This window comes from Mytilus edulis, chromosome 7 (assembly GCF_963676685.1).
Source record: "Mytilus edulis chromosome 7, xbMytEdul2.2, whole genome shotgun sequence".
NCBI classification, from domain to species: Eukaryota; Metazoa; Mollusca; class Bivalvia; order Mytilida; family Mytilidae; genus Mytilus; species Mytilus edulis.
Genome location: NC_092350.1, coordinates 9113697 through 9121904, shown reverse-complemented (window position 1 = coordinate 9121904; position 8208 = coordinate 9113697).

The following is an 8208-nucleotide window of genomic DNA, read 5'->3' as shown; positions in this document are numbered from 1 at the left end:
ATTGCGAAACAAATATTTATCGCAAGAATAAAATTAGCGGGAGAAAAAATAAAAAAAAAATAATCAGAAGAAAAACAATAGGTCTTTCCACAGAAAAGTGGAAAGACCTAATTAATAAAGAACAATGAAGAACTTATAGAAAGTAGAATCTGTATTTCTTTACCTAAATAACATGGTTACAGAGCTTGAAAAGAGGGACGAAAGATACCAAAGGGACAGTCAAACTCGTAAATCTAAAACAAACTGACAACGCCATGGCTAAAAATGAAAAAAAAAAAACAAACAGAAAAACAATAGTACACCTGACACAACATAGAAAACTAAAGAATAAACAAAACGAACCCCACCAAAAACTAGGGGTGATCTCAGGTGCTCCGGAAGGGTAAGCAGATCCTGCTCCACATGCGGCACCCATCGTGTTGCTTATGTGATTACAAATCCGGTAAATAGTCTAATTCGGTAGGTCAATTCATGAAAGGGAAGGGGATTGTATTTACGACGTAAGGAACATATCCGATATCATTTGTGAAACGGTTATTCCATAACGGTCAACCAACTCGTGATGACGTCCGTAAAATTTACGAAGGGATGATTTCAACTTCACCATTTGGAACTCTTGGTTTAATAGCTTCCTTGTGAGCAGTAACCCTCTATCAAGAAAATCATGATAGGAAATGCAAGCACGGGAATATCGTATCAATTGGGAGATATATACCCCGTATGCAGGTGCTGCTGGAATGTTGCTACTTAGAAATGGAAAGTTCACAATTGGAAAGCTGAAATCATCTCTTTTGTCGTAAAGTTTTGTCTTCAACCGACCCTCATTGTCAATTTCTAGATGTAAGTCAAGATATGAAGCCGACTTAACTGTATCTGTAGTATCCTTTATCTCCAATTCGATGGGATAGATGCGATCCACATAGTCGCCAAATTTTGAATTGGTTAGTGACAGAACGTCATCTATATAGCGGAAAGTAGAGTTAAAGGATATTGCTAACTTCTTATCTTTCTTTCTAAGAAGTTCCTGCATGAAGTCAGCCTCATAATAATAAAGAAACAAGTCAGCAAGTAGAGGGGCACAGTTATATATACAATATATCCATTTACTACCAGTTACTGACCTGCCAGCTCCACCTCTCATTTAAAATGATTGAAAAATGATGTCTTCATCATATGAGAATCAAACAAAATTACTCAGTCCAGTTAGGGGTTTAGAAATACACCATCGTAAAATAAATGAGAAGAACATTACCCGTATTACCTTGTTGAAGAATTTAATACAAAGACTCTATTGGTAAATCAATATTATTACTAAAAAGTGCCATACTTTTCGTACATTTGTACCTATATTCCTTGTGTATATGTCTGTTTAAAGGTGTGGTTGGCTTTTGAGGTGAATCTCGACATTTTTGTGCTTTTTTAAAGAATATTGCGATAAAAAATTTGATGTGAAATACCTGAATGTATATATCTTACAGTAAAAAGATGAAATTAGGAATTACATGTAATTACTAAACAATTCAGTAAATACATGTAAATACTAGTCAATTTAGTAATTACATGTATTTACTGATTGCTACAGTGATTACAGGATATCACTGATTTATTTTGTCATTTTTACAGCTATCAACTCGCTTGATATTTTGGCTTACATGTATTATTTACCTATAGCTGTACAATATAACTTAAGGGAATGCAACACGAGTAAAAATCATAATAACCGAAAATATACCATAGTTGTCAAATATTTCTTTATGTTATAGATATTTCATATCTTTTGGATAGGTTTGTAGTGTTTCATAAATTATACTATAGTTTTTTTGTTGAAACCCCCTTGCAACCTCACTCGAACTTCGGTCTCGTGAGGTTAAGACCGGAGCTTGCAACAAAAGCTATGGTAATAATAATTAACGAAACATCATAAAACTATCCAAAAGATATGAAATATTTTTAACATATTTCAAGAACCATTATTATAAAAGCTTAAGAATGATAACGTTTTTTCACTTTATAAATTGTATGCGTCCAAAACGCTTTTCTGAATTTACATTCAAAATACAAAAAGGGATTTTCTAAGCAATGGCAAAATCGACATATAAGAATTGTACAAGAATTGTCTTTATTTGATGATGTATTTTTTTTGTTATTCTGTTAAAGATACCAAGTAACAATTTATAAAAGTAAAACATCATAGGTCAACTTTCGGAGCTATGAAGGGATATATAGAACCATCCAAACGGGAAAACCAACGGTCTAATCTATTAAAAAATGAGAAACACTTAAAAACCACATCAACAAACGACCACTATTGAACCTCAGATTCATGACTTAGGTACACTTGATAACTATTGGGACAGGTGAATCAATTACAGCGGGTTTAAACGTTTGAATGGTACCAAACCTTATTCCTTATCTAGAACAATAGTGTAACATCACAACATATTGGAATAAATACATATATAATTCGAATTTTATACTATGACAGTTAGATATAGGGCTTTCAAAAACTCCGAATATTAAAGGATTTCAACAATGTACCAGATATGCAAGATTCTTAATATCAAAGCCTTGGTAATTTTTGATAGGCTGTTAGTCTAAATGCCAAAACTTAAGCTTTTCGGGTGGAGAATCAAATATACATATACAATGTAACTAAAGACTAAGGAACATGAACTACACAGTAGTGTGTAGCTGACCGTAAGTGCTGATGATGGGTTATCAGATCCTCCTCTACTTGTAGCACCGACTACCGAGGAATTATTTCCTCCACCATTGTCTTCGCAGGAAATGCATGTACCAAGTCAGGAATATTACGGATTGTTTTCCATTCAGTTGATATGTTTCAGCTTTTCAATTTGCCAGTTGAAAGTAAAAGGACTTTCTGTCTGTAATAATCCACTGAGTTCGCTCCAAGTCACAATTTCTAAAAAATAACCCATTATTGTAAGTCAAATTACGGCCTTCCACGCGGAGTATTGGCTCATAACGTTTTTATCGATTGCAGATCTTTTAGATACAATATCAGGTTACTTTTTTGAAAGCTACGATTCCTAACTAGATTCTGAATTTTTTTAGGTTATTCTTGTTTTTCTAAATATAGTTTTATAGAATATTAATGTTGTTTAACATAAATTATTATTTGTTTGTAACAATGTGTAATGATTGTCATGTTCGTCTTGGTAACAATCCATTATTTGGATTTTACACCAATAAAATAATTTGATCTGATTTGATTCGTGTTTGTTTTTAGATTTATCATTGTCTGTGTTAGGTTGTGAGTTTTACAATACTATTTTGTGTGAGGTTGTGAGTTCTACAATAAAATTTGCTAGCTAAACAACTATACAACGCTTCGGTAGTTCAGTTCATTGACACAGTTGCATATGTGTTTAAAAAAAGATCTTTGTATAGCAAATGTACAGTACATGTATATGTTTAATTACGTATCAAAGAAATAAAGATTTCCAAAAAAAAAAATTCAAATAGATATTTTCGAATATGTTAACATTTTTAGCAAGGGAACATTATGTTTATGTTTTATTTTTGAAAGTGATATTTTTGAATCACCTAATATTGTGCAGATGAGCACTATTTGCGTAAAAAATTACAATATTTGAAGAACAAATATTGTTTTGAACGGTTAGTAAATAGCGGTAAAAAATTGTTTAAAATGTAGCAATAACTGTAAATAACTGGCAGTTTCAGAAATTACATGTTTTTACTAAGTGCATCAGGAATTACACAAATTCCCTAAATTTTAGTTTTAACATATAATTTCTAATTTCACCTATTTACTGTAACATATATAAGATGTCTGCATATTAGTTTATATTTACGAATTAGGTACTTATATCGATGATAAAATTTAGTCAATATTTTACTTAGATTGTGATATTAAAATCCTGGTGTAATATTTTTTCAGTAATACGTACAGAGTCTATTTCTTAAAAATAAAATACGTTGTTTAAGACACGAGCAAAACGAAGAAGTTGAGATGTATAAACATCGAGGACATTGTTATGAGAAAAAGATTCATACTTGATTACGCTTCGGGCTTAGAACTCTTAATGACCACTTATATAAATATAATCTTACATTAAATAGGTTTTACGATTTCTGCCCAAGTGACTGCATTGAAAGCACTGAGCACTATTTAATTCATTGCGCCCGTTACACAAACTATCGGACTACTCTTCTACTTGGAATTAAGAATCTGCTTTGTCCAGATATAAATATAGCAATGTTGCGGGATCTATGTCCCAACTATCTGAGCAAAATATTAATAGAAGGTAGTGATGATTTGTCTGATGATACTAATTTAGAGTTGTTTGAGTGTGTGTTTCGGTTTATTAAATCTTCGAACAGATTTTCTCGATAGCTTAATAACTAATTAGTTTAAACATATTTATTTATAGTGGATTGGGAAACAAGTTTTGCAACTTATATTAATCCCTTTCCACTTTGCGGATGCGAGTGAGTCCTTGTAGCCTACTCTTTTTCGAAATCTACAAGGGTGTCTTTTAACGTGCAAGAGATATGGCTCTCTCTTAACACGGGTCAGCCATTTATCGTGCCCTTTCGACGGACTATCATCGTTTCCTCAAGACCATTCTCGCAGATGGTGTCAAGGGAGAGCCGAAAATTGAGTTCCTGAAATTTTCATCCCAAACGGGAATCGAACCAGGAACCTTTCTGTTAGTAGTCCGATGCACTAACCACTACACCACGGTCACCATCTGATGATGTTTAATTTAATGTAATTCTTTATTTATTTAAAGAGGATTGCCAACAGCCAGAGGCTACGTGTGGATCTCCTCAACCTATATATATACAGATTCACAATTATCAAAGTTTTGAATACAAACATGTAAAACACAAAACAAGACAATATGTACAGGACAAGACATACAAATATAATTTGACTACACACCCATCCAATCACTCGCTCATTCTCACTTACATGCACACGACTTAACAAACATGTATGATTCAGTAATATAGAATAGTGATTATGGAAAGACAATTTTGAGCACAATCCGGTCAAATGGAATATGTGTTTCAAACCTTATATGTTTTATTACATGAAAAAAAAAGTTAAAGAACAAAGTCAAAAAAGTATGCACTATTCATATATTACGGCTGGTAATCTACACACGCAGAACATTTGGTTCTGCAATGAAAACCGCGGGAGGATTTTCCGGTTGTGCTTGAGTGGAGTAATTGTCACCGCTTCAAACGGTATGTACATTTCTTATTCAACTGATCAAAATGTTGAAAATCGGAGAATGCTATGCTGTGGTGAATACCTTAACGAAGAGATAGATGTATCATTTAATTGTGTGCGTAGAGCTGAACTCCTACGGGTTTCATTGCAAAACCAAATGTTCTGCTTGCGTAGATTACAAGCCGTGTATATATGATATTCACAATTATCAAATACAGTTTTACATTGATTTAAAAAAAAACTACTTTCGAGTTCTGAGTAATTTATAGGACTAATTTATCTTTTAAACAACAGGAATCAATAGAGTAATATTTATAATATAAGTTTGGAAAAGAGTCAAAAGATACCAAAGGACGAATAAAACCGACGAAATGGTGGCAAACGACAGCAATTGACGAAAATGAAATCAGCGGTCAACAAAACCCTACATAAAAATATAACGACTGAGCAATATTAAATTATTACTTCTTAATTATCAAATTCAAACAAATTACAGTGCACATGTATACACTTGTACATGTTATTAATACAATATTAACCATATAAACGTCAGTCTTGGCTAGCCACAAAACCAGGTTCAACCCACCATTTTTCTTAAAATATCCTGTACTAAGTCGGGCAAATGGCAGTAGTTGTTATCTTATTGTTCGTATCTGTGTGTGCTACATTGTCTTTTGGTTTAAGATTTCACTTTAGTTTTTCTGTTGTTTTTGTTTTCCCCTCATAGTAAATGTGTTTTCATCGGTTTTAATTTGTGACACGATTTTTTCTCTCTCTCTCAATCGATCAATGACTTTCGAATAGCAGAATACTACTATTGCATTCATTTGTTAAAATATAAACAGCAATATGAGCAATAAAGAATCTATTAGAGTGTTAAAAAATTATATATCAAACTAAAATCTAGCTCCTACGATTTCTTAATCCTTGAAGTTTTATATTTGTTTTATGTAAAGTGTATATATTTAAAAAAAAAAACCAATATTATGGAATGTCAAACCTTTTATGCATGTATCATACTATTTTTTTGTGACAGGATTTTCAACAGATATTTGATTTTATCATTCAATTCCATACATCTTGACAAAATCTTATTTTAACAATATCCAATGCATACTAATCTTAGGTTTTCAAGATTTTTTTCCTGCGTCGAAATTCTATTACATTCAAAGGTCATTAAGTTTCCACTTTTATAATTAAAAACAAGTGAAGAGTTGTTTTTCTTCACAATGACAATGCTTGACCTTTAATTGGGTGGAATACTTCAATGCATATAGTCACATCATATCATTTAAAAAACGAGGAAATTATTTTAGAATTATAGATTTTTACAATGCTTATACACGACCTTAATTTGGTATGACATACTAATTAAAAAAAAAAGGAAATGTTATTCGATTTAATCGGATACGGTGTCACGTTCAGTGCAGGACAAACAAGTAAAATGAAATTATGTTTCTACCCCATACCATATATGGGCAAATATTCTAGAGGAAACAATTAATTAAATGAATATAAATTATCGAATACATCAATGAACCTTCTGTTGAGCTTTGACTGTCATGCCAGAGTGCACGACAATGGTACAAGTAATACACAGGTATGTTTAATGGTAAAATTCGATAAATGATAATATGCATGTTGAAGTAAGTATACAAAAACAGACCACACCAAGGCCAAAACCATACAAACAAATGGAAAAAAAGAAATAATTTACAGAAAGGATGGAGAAATCATAAGACGGTGTAGGATTCAGATGTCCAATGAGAAAACAGAGTTCCTGCTTCAAACTGTGCAGTATAATTACTAATACTCACAGACTATGAACTCAGTTAGTAAAACAAATGCATTTATGGCTAAGACAAATGATGTTTTAGTTCGTTAAATTTATTTTTAGTAGATTCACTAAAAGCTGCAACGTCCTATTAAGATAATCTTTATATGAAAATAAATTCATCCTAACGACAGGAATGAGTTTCAGTACGCTGGACCCGCGCTTCGTCTACAAAAATTCATCAGTGACGCTCGAAAAAAAGGGTTAAATGGCCAATATCGAATCAATAGTTCTAAAAAGTACCAGACTTGTAATTTGATACGCCAAACGCGCGTTTCGTCTGCATTAGACTTGGAGATATAATATGTTAATTTGTTTTCATCATATTTCTTTTAAGGGAGTAACCATTTAATATCAAAAGGGGAAGGACGTAAAAAATGTTTTTGACGCTATCAAGCGAATAATTTGTTTTTCAATTTTTCAAAATATAAGGTTTGCGGAAAATTTGGATTCAGAATATTATATTTGGTCATCTGCTTGACCACAATACGTTTTTTTCTTTCAAATTGGGGTTCATAATATTGAAGGAGAAAACCATAACCTTCTCGTGAAGTTAAATGGTTGTTCAAGACTTTTCTGATTCTGTGATAATACAAGTCAACTAAATGTTTTGTTGGAAGTATTATTCGAAAATATTCTTAAAACATTTTTTTGTTTTAGGGATTGGCATAAATTATTTATTTCAATGGAGTTTATAAAAGTACTGATATATATTTTGCCAGCCCATGTCACGTGTTCAAACGTACCATGTGATATACAATGCCGTTGTTGGGAGAATTTTCACATCAATTATTCCGTTTGTTCTGGTAGTAACTTGACAGATATTCCAAACATCCCAGCTGATACAAATGTTCTGAATTTGAATTGCAACAATATAATGCGTATACATAGTAGAGCTTTCCAAAAATTGAACCGTCTAATAGAACTGGATATTAGCAAGAACAGATTGAATCATTTAGAAAAGGAATCATTTTATGGTCTCGGTAATTTGAAAAGACTATGCTTACAGAATAATTTTTTATCATACGTATCAACCTTTCCAAAAGATATTTTCAAACCACTAAAATCTTTGGTTTACCTGAATATCAAGTTCAATTCAAACTCAAGCGAACCAGACAATTTTTCAGATGAAACGATATCCGACCTGGTT